Raw genomic sequence first — 13421 nt, forward strand, 5'->3', positions numbered from 1 at the left:
TGAGATGGCCATTTTTCTTTTACTATCTTCTAGACATTTATATATTGGAGTTTCTCAACAACAGGTTCAAGTTATGCTCCATAAATATTCAACAACTGTGTCCATATAGTACACAAGTGCATGATGATTTACTTTTAAGAGTTCGTAATCACATTCCACCCCTGCTGTGAGGGCTTGAATCAGCCATTCAGTATAGACACAGTTAGTTTACAGATCTGCAGGTGGAGACTGGTGAGCAGAAGGGTCAATGACAGGGGGTTATCCAGCAGTGGAACAGCCAACATGGATTGCTTTATTCTGCCAAGTAAGGAGAAGAAAGTTGAATGATACATTGCAAGAAAGTTTCAGCAAAGACAGATATTTAGGATCCAAATCTCAAAGATTATCTCTGCTTTTGTACCTTCAGAGTATGTGCATAGAAAGTAAAAGGCCTGTTTTGATTAACCAAATTTAAAGGCTTGTCTCCATAATTTAGGCATAGAAGCAAGGCTCACTAATCTCCCCAGAATCTACTGCTATTTTCACGCAGACATTTAGTTTTAATTACTGTTTGAAGAAACAGAAAAGTTCTGTATGAAAAAGTAATTACTAAAATTTTCAGAAGTTACACTGGTTGCCCTGCATGAAAGACCTAATAAGGGGCACTAAATGTATGAGGTAGGGTTAGTGACAGGTCCATACAGAATAATTTTATGTCACACAATGCTGGTAGTGCATGTATACTGTCAGTCACCAATTGGTTTTAGGCTCATGAGAACCTTTGTTGACCTCACAGTCTTCCAGTCCAGCCTGCTAAGGTTTCCCATACTCTTTCCTGAAACCCTCTTTTCTTATGTGTAACCAGAAGATATTGCTATTCATTTTCTGCATTTCACAGGTTCCTCTAGTCTAAGGAATTCCTATACTAAGGAATATACATATCTACTAAATTAGCATAACTCCTGTAATCTCTTTCAGTTTTATACACAGCATTAATGAGTCACTCTCGTTTCTTCTCTGTCTGGTAGGGACAGAGTAATTAAAGTAATCATTTCCCTTACTGTTTCTTTTTGGAGTGTTTTTGTTTGTTTGTTTGTTTGTTTGTTTGTTTTGTTCACTCATCTGTTGTATTTAGCAATAGTGTTGCTTTGCTCTACATAAAGCAATAAACCTTCTACCTCTCTCCCATACACACTGATGCTGTGAGACTATACTACTAGCCTCTAAACACCAGGATGCTATTCAGGTTTTTGGATAAAGGATCCACCAGAGGTAGTCAGATGTTTGTCAAGCAGTGTTTCAAAGAATGTTGCATGACCTATTTCTTTCAGGCACAAGATGATTCCATGTAACTTTTAAATCAGGGTACAAATACACAGTACCTTTCATTGTATGTTGTGACCAGTGTTTCAACTACCACTCATTATATCTACTTTCTTTTGCCAGGGCTATAGGACTGCTCTGTGCTCTCTTTTCCCATGAATTCACATTCCCATCTTCATTCTTCTGCCTCTCCTGCCCTATAAGAACAAAATCAGGCAATAATATAATCTTATTTGTAAATTCTCTTGAAATTATCAAAGGGGTGTTGATGTTTCCTTTATTATTTCAGCAAGCAGTATGGCAAAAATGGTACCAACAGACACTGTCCTCACAATTAAAAAAAATAGTCGAAATGCCCAGCAAGCATGATTTTATGTGCCAAATTCTTCAGAAAAAAAAAAAAAAAAAAAAAAAAAAAAAAACTAACAAAACCAGTTTCATTAATGACAAACACTTTTGAATGTATACTAGAACTCTGTGTGGAAAGAAGCTCAGAATCACCCAGGAGGAGACAGGCACTCCTTGTATAACTACTTAGGAAGTTAAGTTAAGTAGGAATTAATATTGTCCCTGACTTTGACCTTGTGTTTCCCCTAGCCTTTCAACGATGATCAAAACCAAAATCTGTTGTGGTTCACTGAGATGGGTGAATGTCCAATATTCCATGTGAAAGATTGAGCTCAACCAAGGCTGAGCACCCATGACAGGTTGTACACTAGGTTTAAAGTACCTACTCTAGTAGGAGTATGACAGAAGCATGTCAGTTAAACAGCTGACAAAACAAGCACCAGCATTAGTTTAGATATGCACACTCAACTGGATGTTTTGTTCGTGGAAAATAATATTAGGTGCTTTTTGTAACTGAATTTTCTATTAAAGTAGTTCCTATTTGCTTAAAATAATTTATTTTTAAAGTATTTGCTGATTATTTTTCTGTACATCTGCAAAAGCTTTGTTTGTATTCTATGAAAGGTGAACACATTGCTAAATAGAAACCTTTAAGCATGAATACACGCATATGAAATTCACCTTTAATTTTCTACAAGTGTTTTGTAATATTAACTTAAAAAAAAATAGCCCAAAGCTGTATTTTAATAGTAATTGGATACAGCAAAGAACATGCAAAAAGTGTTACAAAAGGAATATAAATGTAGTCAAAACAAAGCATTAACATGTGAACGGTTTGCAAATGTTTTCCAGTATTCATCTATCTCCAGTCTTATGAATTGTATATTCCAAACAGTGCATACATTTGTTTAAATGCTTAATCCATAAAAGGTATTTTTCTCTGAAAGCGTTTTAAGCATTTTTTTCACTGAATCCAATTTAACAAATCATACTTCCTAATAAGTTCCTTCACTTTCAAACCTTCACCATTTCCTAATATTAGTTCATATTTTGAAGGTCATTTAGATAGCAAGACTCCATAGACAGTGTTCAAAAGTCATACAGACAAAAGGAGCCACTTGTGAATTTATAGCAATGCATATTCCCTTACAGAGGAATTCACAATCACCTGCAGCCAAAAGCAACCAGTAGCAACAATCAGATAGAGCAGACATAATCCAGTTTCAGACCAAAATCCACTATCTCCTTTGGAAGATAGGATTTTATTTATTTATTTATTTATTTATTAAGTTTTAGTTAGGTTTATTTGTTTATTTGGGGGTTCTCTGCCTATTTCTCCTCCTGTCCATAATGCTAGTTTAGACACATGAACAGAAAGCTCCTTCAAATGGGTTCCTCACTTGCCTGGAAGAGAGCCTGGCCTCTGTGTTCACTCTTGTAGGCTTCTTTAGAAGGAGGATGCAGAGTGAAATACTCCCATATTCCCTGTCCTTCACTGCCTTCCCAAAACTCCCACCTGTATGCCTTCAAAGTAGAGTCATATTCTCCCAGGGAAGTTTAGACATATTGTGTTGTAAAGATATGAAGTTCCATCAACACACAGAGCCAAGCACACTCACATAAGAGAGTAACTCAAACATAGATTCCAGTATTTCCTTTCTACCATGCAGAAAACACATGCTGAGCTGCCGGGTCGATTCTGTAGTGAAGACAAGCCAACGAACATAATCACTGGAGTAACTTCATAACTTAAGAGTAAAGAGTCAGTAAGTCTGAAACATTAGTTTTTAAATGCCCAGGCTGGGCAAATGCATATCAATGGAAACTGACTGTAAAGGTTGTTTGGTAGTTTGTTTTCTTTTGTTTGTTTGTTTGTTTGTTTTGTTTTGTTTTGTTTGTGTGTGTGTGCACTCTTTGCAAGATAATGTGGATCAGACATTTTTTGTGTGTGAATGGGACTATCCACTTTTGCAAGGGCTTACTGATCATGAAATTAGTGGTAAGAAATTTCCACGTTATAAGCACACTTGGATGGCCTTTCGTCTTCATTTTATTTCCTTTATTGAATTAAATTCAAGTAAGCACAACCCTGAAAGAGGTTTCTCTCTTGGATTTCAGAGGGACCTGGGAGTCCTGGTGGACAGCAAGCTGACCATGAGTCAGCAACATGCCCTGGTGGCCAAGAAGGCCAACAATATCCTGGGGTGCATTCAGAATAGTGTTGCCAGCAGGTCAAGGGAGGTGAGCTTCCCCCTCTACTCAGCTCTGGTGAGGCCACACCTGGAGTATTGTGTCCAGTTCTGGGCTCCCCAGTACAAGAGGGACATAGAACTACTGGAGCGAGTCCAGAGGAGGGCTATGAAGACGATGAGAGGACTGGAGCACCTGTCGGACGAGGACAGGCTGAGAGAGCTGGGCTTGTTTAGCTTGGAAAAGAGAAGGCTGAGGGGAGATCTCATTAATGTATATAAATATCTGAGGGGAAGTGTTGAGAGCATGGAGCTGGTCTCTTTTCAGTTGTGCCCAGTGACAGGATGAGATGCAATGGGAACAAACTGAAGCACAGGAGGTTCCAGCTGAATATGAGAGGGCACTTCTTTACTGTGAGGGTGACAGAGCTCTGGGACAGGCTGCCCAGAGAGGTTGTAGAGCCTCCTTCTCTGGAGATATTCAAAACACACCCGGATGCCATCTGTGCAATGTGCTCTAGGTGATCCTGCTTGGCAGTGGGGTTGGGCTAGATGAACTTCAGAGGTCCCTTCCAATCTCGGCCATTCTGTGATTCTGTGATTCTGTATGCCATTGACTACCACTGAATTAAACAAAGAAAAGAATGAGATGTCTCAGCAACCTTCCAGGATGCGGGCGGTGACTGTTTTTCCTATCTGCATGAGACATGTACTTATAACTGTTGAAAAGACTGTCTTTCATGCTGTGTTTTTTTGTTGAATGTTTTTTTGTTAGATTTTTTTTTTTTTTGGTTGCTTGATTAGTTGTTTTTTTTCGAACCTGTGTGTTAGGGTTATAACTTGGCCAAATATTCAGCTAGGAATGTTTGTAAATCCTTGCTGGGAAAAAAAAATAATAAATAAATAGTATGTATATATACATATATATACACACATATATATCATGATATAAAAGCTCTGCTGTTAAAATGATGCCACTATACTTCCTGAGAAAATAGAGGCTGCATCATAAGGTTGCATAATGATTTTCCATCTGTCTTGGGAATGCAGAATGTGACAACATAGTAAGAAGTGAGAGAAACTGGAATTTTCATTATAGCTTGCAACATTCTTTCCAAGTCCTAAGTTAACTACTGGAAATTCTTGCAAATTGCACTGTGTTTCAATGCTTCTATTTAAATCAATAACTTTAAAATTGCCAACTTCCACAGAAAACGAATAGCAAGCAACTAAAACAAGCAAGTGCATTTTTATAACTTGAAAAGAGGTATCAGCTTGGGTTAAATATTAACACTTGAAATGCTCTCCCACTCTCCACCCCACCCCCAAAATAAAGCTAAAAATGTTCAGAAAAATAAAGTACTAAAAAGGCAGAATTTCTGAAAAGAGTTTTTGTTTTGTTCTGTTTTGTTTGATAAATACTACAGATGGTAATGCTTTTAAGAAAACTCCTGTCCTGTCTTGTAATCACTACTTTTTTTTTTTTTTTTCCAGAAGGGTTTTTGTACATATTATCAACCTTATTTATATTTAAGAGAAGCCCAAAGGAGCTTCTCTTCTCCATTCTACCTAATAATACTTGTCAAGAGCAGGTTTCAGTAGTGAGGAGATTGAGCTGTGTATACATATGGATAAATACTTCTAATAGCTATTTGAATTAAACAAAACTGGCACCTAATTTGTAAAATTAGCCATTTATACACAGATGAACTAGTCTTTGTTTCTTACACTCCAAAAGAGAGTTCTTTTATCTGTTTACAAACTTTAATAGTATCAGTGTGGTGAAAACTGTGCTGAGTTGGAGCTTCACTAAGCATGGCTTTTCCTATTTTAATTTACAGTTGTAATATGAGCCTATGAATATTTTTCAGCTCTGAAAAAAAATTCATTCAAGTTTTCATTCAACAATCTTTCATCCCCTCCAAGAAAAACAAATGTTTTCTGTTTTGGACAATATTACAACTCATTAATATTTTTATAGGAGCAACATATTTTTCAGAGTATTTTCTCACATATTTCTGAAATATTTCCGAGACTGCTGTAGTTTCAATGAGGAAAAAAAAAAAAAAAAGATACCGCACTCCTCGTGAGTTGTCTTGTCCAGACCTCCAAAAATCATTATCCCCTTTGCAGTATACAGATCTCAGATCCACACAAAATCTTCTTTGAAATAGAAAAAAATGGAAGGAAACATTTCCATACATTGGCTCTCATTGCTGAAGTTCTTCATATCACAGAAAGGGACTATAGACATGAGAAATGAAAAGAGGTGTTTTTCTCATTCATTTCTATGGAACCGCTTTCAGTGTCTCTTAAAATATGCACAATTCCTACACAAAATGTAAACTGTAAGTGGTGCCATTTTGTGACTGTTTAATCACATGAATTAGACAAACACTTAGCTTCTATTAATTTTTTAGGTAAGTGGCCATTATAATTAAATCAGAAGCCTTCAGATTTTTTAGGATTTTAAACCTCCTTGTAGATTACCACTTGAAAACTACTGCTTTCAAAGGCCAATTAAATATGCATGATTACTGTATTTCATAGCAAAGAGCAAAGAAAATACCACAGCTAATACGAAACTGCTTCTTAAGATGTCAATAGATCCCTTAAAAGCAAAGACCCAGTGCCTAAACATGTCTTCTCAAAAATATTTCTGCCTTCTGGCAAAGAATTTTATCTTTATCGCAGTAATGAAGGAATTGAATAGGTTGTACATCAGGTAGCAGATGACTTTTTGAATACTTTCTTGTTTCATATAAAGTCACAGAGAAAATAATTTCATGCACAAATCTTGCTTTATTTATTTATTTATTGGCCCATACACGGAATCATGTAGCAGGTTTTCCAAAAAGACACTAATTTATTTTTGGTTATAAAAGGATAGAATTGGAATAGCTTTGGAATTCAAGATTTGTGATACTTGCTTCTCTCCTCAGATTCCTATTTATAAATCAACATAAACTAAATCATCATCTATAAATGGAAAATATCAAGGCCTTGATCACATGTCCAAGATCAATATTTTTTTAAATAACTCATACATGAATAATTCTCTTAAAAAAAATGTAAAAAATTTGCATAAGCAATAGATATCTCAGTAGGTTACGCCTTTACATTATGCTATTTTTAAGCCAACATCAGACAAAGTGACGATGAGACTACTTTTCTATTTGGTTCTCTTTGACCTTTTAACTCCAATAACCTGTCACAAATTTACAATGAAATAAACTGGTCTTGTTATTTTGGCACACATCACTGTGTGATGATTCATCACAGTTCGTCAGGAACAATTCACAAGCATGGCTGCTGGAAATGGTTATCAAAGCTCCCGCTGTTGAAGCTATGGAGTACATAACATCCTTCAGGCTACACAGCCATTATCTGTGCAATGCAACCTACTGCAAAACACCAGCAGACTTGCCTTCTTTCCAAAACCCTATTTTTGCCTGTGGCTTGGCCTTCATCTCTGAGCACTGCTTCTAATCCTGACTGCAGTCCTGCTCAGATGTCTTGTTGCTTCTGCCACACACCAGCAAGGAAAGCTGGACAAAAAACTGTACACACACATACCTTTAATGATGAACTTCTCAAGACCTCTTTTATGCCAAAGTTGGAGGCTTTGATATTCTGTATCCAAAAACACAGTAGTGTTTACATTTATCTTTAAGTTGACTCACAGGGACAACCTCATGCATGGGTGTGAAATTTCCTTTTAAGAAAAAGGGATTTTCATTTGTATTAATTTTGGTTGCTATCCATCTTTTAAGAGACCAAGATTCATAAGGAATACCATTAGGTAACCTTAAGAACAGACTAGATGGTAGAACTTTTCTCTCTCTCTGATATAATTTGACATAGTTCAATTATTACAATGGAAGATTTTTTTCTTGTACGACGTTTTTTCTTTCTTTTTTTTTTTTTCCCCAATAGTTTTCTCCTTTAATTTTCTACTCAGCATAGCTAATTCAGAATTGGTAGCATGTGGGAAGTAACCAGGATCTTACAAATATAAGTGTGAATCACCACGGCACGTAACATGCTGTTGTTTAGGGATACAGACTCATAAAAAGCAGATGTTACCAGTCAGTTTTGGAAACTTGAGTCATAAATACAGTATTATTCTATCAAAAATAATAACAGTTTAAAACAAATTATTTTGTAACACTACTGTATTTGAATTTTTCAAGTATTATCAACCTCAAAGGCTTTTTTGTTACTATTTCATCTGTCCCACTTCTACTCTTACTCCCTTTCCTTTTTGTATTTTTTCTTTTATTTGCAGAGCACATTTTTTTGTCTTTGTGTTCAAATCATTTCTTTTGTTAAAATTGCTCCAGTTTTAACCTTTACCTCTTTTACCTTTCTTCTTCATCATATCCCTCTTATTAAATACCTTCACCTGGCTAACAGACAATACCACTTGTCTGTCACTATCACCTCTGCTACACTAAGATTGAGACACTTTCAAAGAAAGGAATAAACCTACTGATCATCCTTAAGATGTCCCTTGTAAGCCTTAGAAGGTCTCTTATCTGTTGTTCATCCCAAGATTTTCTAGAATTTTGACCCAAAGTTTGAATAATATAGATATATAATATCCAATCACATTAAATAATAGTTAATCACTTAACCATAGCCAGTTTTCTTATAATCCAGTGAAGTTTTCTTTGTCACCTAGGACTAGCTGATCAAATAAAATAAGCTGTTTTTTTTGTGTGTGTGTTTTTTTTGTTTGTTTATTTGTTTGTTTGTTTCTAGCCAATTGTTTAGCCTAGCAGTTTCTACACTCACTTTTCCAAGCTACTTCTCAAAAGCAGTGACCACATGGGTAGCAAATACAGAATATTCTTAAGGGCCCTGGACCATTTACCTGTCTAGTGCTGTCCTGCCTCCTACCAAATCATATTGCTTATCTTAAGAGGTCACTGCTTTTTACTACCACCAAGAACTACTTCCAAGCTGGGTTTTCTCAACTAACGGGGTTACCAAAGAAATAGTGATGAAAACTTTATTCACAAAACAAGTGGGAGGTTACAATTTAACAGTCTTATTCTGTCTGTATTATGTAAACAGCATATCACCCATGTATATGCCGAATTGTTTGACCTCAGATGTTTGCACAGGGATCTCAGGTCCCTCATGAACCAACAATTCATGGAAAGCTTCTGCATGTTATGGAAGATAAACGTGCATCTTTCATCAATAATTTTTTCCTTTTGATAGGAAAAACTGCAAATATTTTTTAGACCTGTAGTGCAAATGATGATTTGTAGAGCAAATAGGCTGACAAGGCACTAATCAGAAAATTAGGAAACTGACATTTGTATCACTGCCCAAACTCAGCCACCTAACATGACTAGGACAAGTTGCGAAGTCTTTCATTTTATATCTGAAATGTATACAGAAAATAGTTCTATGTCAAGTGAGAAATAAAGCATGAAGACATGAAGCTCTGTGATGATCTCACATACTACGGTGGTTTGTAAACTTCATAGGTCTCCACTGTATTTAGGAAAAATGGTATGTGAGGTACATATTTTTGTTAAAAACGACATTCAATTGGATTTTTGTTTTCCTGAAGCAATTTTAATAATATATAAATATTCTTGGTGTCAGTGTCATTTGACTATTGTTTAGCTGCTTTTCTTCATAAAGCAATATTTTTGAAAGCTTGTTTTCCATTCAATGAATGTTTTGTTTCAGAAACATAAATTTTACTAGAATATCTACTTTGCTAAATACATAATGTTCTGTGACTGATTGAATTTATGCTCTCGCCTCACAGTCATTCATTTTACTATATTCCTGATAGTTCTTTATTGGCTTGTTATTTTTTAATATTATAGCCTTATATCTTTCTTAACTTTTGCACAGTTTTCGTTTTTGATGTAATGTTGGTACTTCTCTAAACTCAGAATTGTTAATTATATTAATTATGGGAAACACCATTATACACAGTATAATAACTGTGATATATAGTAATGGGGACCAACTGAAAAGTGGTGCTCACAGAAGTGTAAAAGCATGACAAGATAGTCTATGCCCTCAATAGCTTTCATCTAACTGGTGAGATAAACATGAAAAAAGGAAACAAGTATGACATACACATAAACTTGTCAACATTGATTTCATCTTGGTCTGCAGGTATATACGTGTTATTTTGTATTTGAGGCTTACTTAAGAGAAAATAACCTAAATAGAAAGAAATGTGAATGAAAGTAAATTGTCAGAAAAGGAAAAAAAAATAAAAGTGACAGATGTAAGAAAGGAAGCAGAGTAGGAAAAATTACCAGTCACTCTGTGACCACTCAAAAGAATAAAAAGACCAGACAATACTGATTACCAGTGATCTGATGCATTTCCTCATAGACAGAGTACTACTACATTTGATGTAGGAAATCCTCTATTCAGTCAAGCAAAATCCTTTATGTACATATTCACTTTCCTTTTTGTCTTGATAGATTACACAAAGCTCATACAAGCTGGTGAAACAACATTTAAACAGCAAAAGCCTGGGAGATGGGGTGTTAAAACTCTTTTATAGTACATACAACATCTTGCCAATCAAAGCAAAGGAGCTTTAGCATGGTTTGGGACCTGGTATGGCCCCTCAAGCACTCTGCTTCACTCCACTCTGGGGACTGTTGCTTCTCTTTCATCCCACATTTGTTTAGGTGTTGGATTCTTAGCCCCTCTCCCTATGCCTCTAACAGTTTAGGTAACACGAAAAGACATTGACCCCTGGTAGGAATCTTGAGAAAGTATGGGAGAATTTTTGAGAAATCTGTTCCATCTGTCCCTTTCCTCATCTCAGTAGAGTAGGTTTACTGGCAGCAAGCCATTACCTGGCCTTTGCCAATCCCAGATAAGATTGTCACTTAAAGATAGATGCTTTTCCCTTTCTCAAATCCTGCATCGGCCTTTGGCTGGGCCCAAGCAGCTGGCTTTCTGACTTTAATACTGCTTAAAAGACATCTGATTTCTAAGGCTTATCTAGTTCAGTAGCAGTTTTGTTGTTTATTATTGATAGCAAATAAAGCTTCTTGGGACGTATTGCATGAATGGTGTTGTGAAATAGCAATTTGTATGTGCAACTGCAGTTTACCTATGTGCAGAGATCAATACCTGTTGTATTTTGCCCTCTTAATTGATGAAATATGAGTTTAGAATGTAATCTTTTACTGTCTACTCCTCATAGCATATCAATCCTTCTATGTAATATCTGTCTCCTTAATTCGGACTTAAAATCTTTAGTTCTGTAGGCTTTTCTCCTTCCAGTAAAATAGATAAAGCGCTAAAGTTGTTATGTTAGGAGGATATAATATGGATCAGAACAGCAATCCAGGCTTTTCTTTGGATGATTTAACTATCTTTTTCTCTACTAAGCAAATCGAATCCCATATATTCAACAGCAAGCTGGATTTATATTTTAAAGCAATGACCCTAGCTGATCCAATAGAAAATTTGCAACCACCTGTAACTTTCAGGGAAAACCAAACTTGTTAACAAGGTCACTAGAAAGTTACTAAGGTCTTCTTTAAAACCTCTTAGAAGCTTAATAATTCAATTGGGCTTCAGATCAGAATGCTGCTGTACTTTGAAGAAGCACCCAATAATCTATGATTTATTTAATTTCTCTTTTTTTTTTGTTTTTGTTTTGATAACTACTATAACTTAGCTTAGTCCATCCTTTTTATTCATGCTATTTCCATTTTAAGTGTATATTGCTAATAAGTTTGGAAAAACAAATCTTTTAGGAAGCATGAGGTGAGAGGAAGGAACAAGTCAACTTGAGGATGGTTTTGGAAAATGCATGATAATTTACTGAAAACCTTCTCCGGGACCCAGACTCTTGTGGAGTGCCACTGTCTGCCCCTCCATGCCTACAACAGTCTTTCTGTGGCACTTTGGGTGATATTCCTTACAGCTAACCTAGCCATGCAAAAATTAGCTCTCTAGAATCCTTCTGTGTAGAATTGAGTAAATGAGCTGCACTTTAGAGGTATATCCCTCTCTACTGACTGATAAATGGCACTGAGATAGATTACTTGCCTATTCAACCATTTAAAATTATCTGAGATGAATCTCACTATTTGTACTTATTATTAAAATCTACTATTAACTACTAGGTCACAAATATAAAATATGTGGATATGGATAGTCTCCTCATACCTGATTTCAAAAAAAAATCATAAAAAATAAAAATAAACCTCAGATTTAGATTTAGTCAGCTTTCTTCAGGAAATTTTCTTATTATGAAAATCATTTGACCAGCACAATATGATGTCTTTCCCAGAACGGCTACTTCCTCTCACTGAACTCACTTATAATGAAGATATTTCAAGACAGGTCAAGAAAACTACTTATATTTCTTGTATTCATGTGTATGTTGTTTGTTTGATGTGGGTTTGTTTTCCACGTAGACATGGCTTGTAGAAAATGGTTGCAATTTTCCGAGCTTTGTGATCACTAAAATAACTGCATATAATTACATGGCAGAAACAAAGTAAGGCTTTAATTGATTTAATTTATTTATGCCTCTCTTAATCCTATTTCATCCATTCAGTTTTATCACCTTCCTGTCTCTGCTGCTGTCTGTTATCACTCTAGCCCTAAACCTCCCACTGTCAGGCTATAACCAGTGTAACCTTTTTATTTCTGGCAGTTAGCTGATCCTATCCCAAATGCTTTTTATCCCCCACTGAATGTAATCTGATGTCTTAACGTTTCTATACCTGCTACTTTACTCCATTCTCTCTTTGTACAAAGATACCAAATATCTTGTGTTTTCCTCTCCACTTTTACTACATTGTTATTTTCTGTGGTATGAAGGAGCCCTCAAGGCAGACAATAATCAGCAACCATATCCAGTGTCTATTTTATATGTGATATTTATCTTATAACAAATATATTGACATTTATTCTTTATTTTTAATTTACAGATTTTTCTTTCATTTCATAGAGATAGCTGGCTTCATGACATCATTATAACTTCTCTTGTCACTATACTGTCACAGAATATTCAATATTAAGATCTTCAGGGAAGGAGCTTGCAAAGCATGCTGAATCTGATGTCATGTATACTTTGACAGGCCACAAATTCCTTCATTTAACCTGATAGAATTAGGCTGATAGATAGCAAGTTCAAAATGAGACTGTCCTACAGCCCCATGAATAGTCATGCCACATGCACACTTATCATTAAACCTTTCTCTTTCTCACAAACTGCACAGAGTGCTCGGGGGTTAGGGTGGGGGAATCCACTGAGCATAAAGAACCAAAGAAAAAGTTAATATTTCTTGGTTTGTTATTATTTGGGGAAAATAAGATTTCATTTTTGCAGTTCTAAAGTTAGAAATAAAGTTAATTTGGAAAAAAAAATAAAAATAAAAAAGCTAGTTTCATGCAAAACTTCATCACACCTTCAAAAACACAGGACATTTTGTATGCATTTACAACAGTGTTTCTCAGTGAAGTTCTCCCTCAGGAGTCTTCATTTCTGGAGGGAACGCAGTTAAATGGTATTTACATAAAGCAAAGAGAACTTTTCAGAGTTATTTGGCAGGAGTCATCCAA

The 13421-nt window shown here is 35.6% G+C and overlaps 1 long non-coding RNA gene across 4 annotated transcripts in view; it reads right to left on the bottom strand.

The window, feature by feature from the left end:
* Positions 1-13421, bottom strand: part of LOC121070242 — a 19970-nt gene continuing 6549 nt past the window's right edge. For all 4 annotated transcript variants that reach the window (XR_005819959.1, XR_005819962.1, XR_005819961.1 and 1 more), the window contains exon 3: positions 1-297. This is a non-coding gene — a long non-coding RNA (uncharacterized LOC121070242). The remainder of the gene's footprint in view (positions 298-13421) is intronic.

Source organism: Cygnus olor, chromosome 4, assembly GCF_009769625.2.
Source record: "Cygnus olor isolate bCygOlo1 chromosome 4, bCygOlo1.pri.v2, whole genome shotgun sequence".
NCBI lineage: Eukaryota > Metazoa > Chordata > Aves > Anseriformes > Anatidae > Cygnus > Cygnus olor.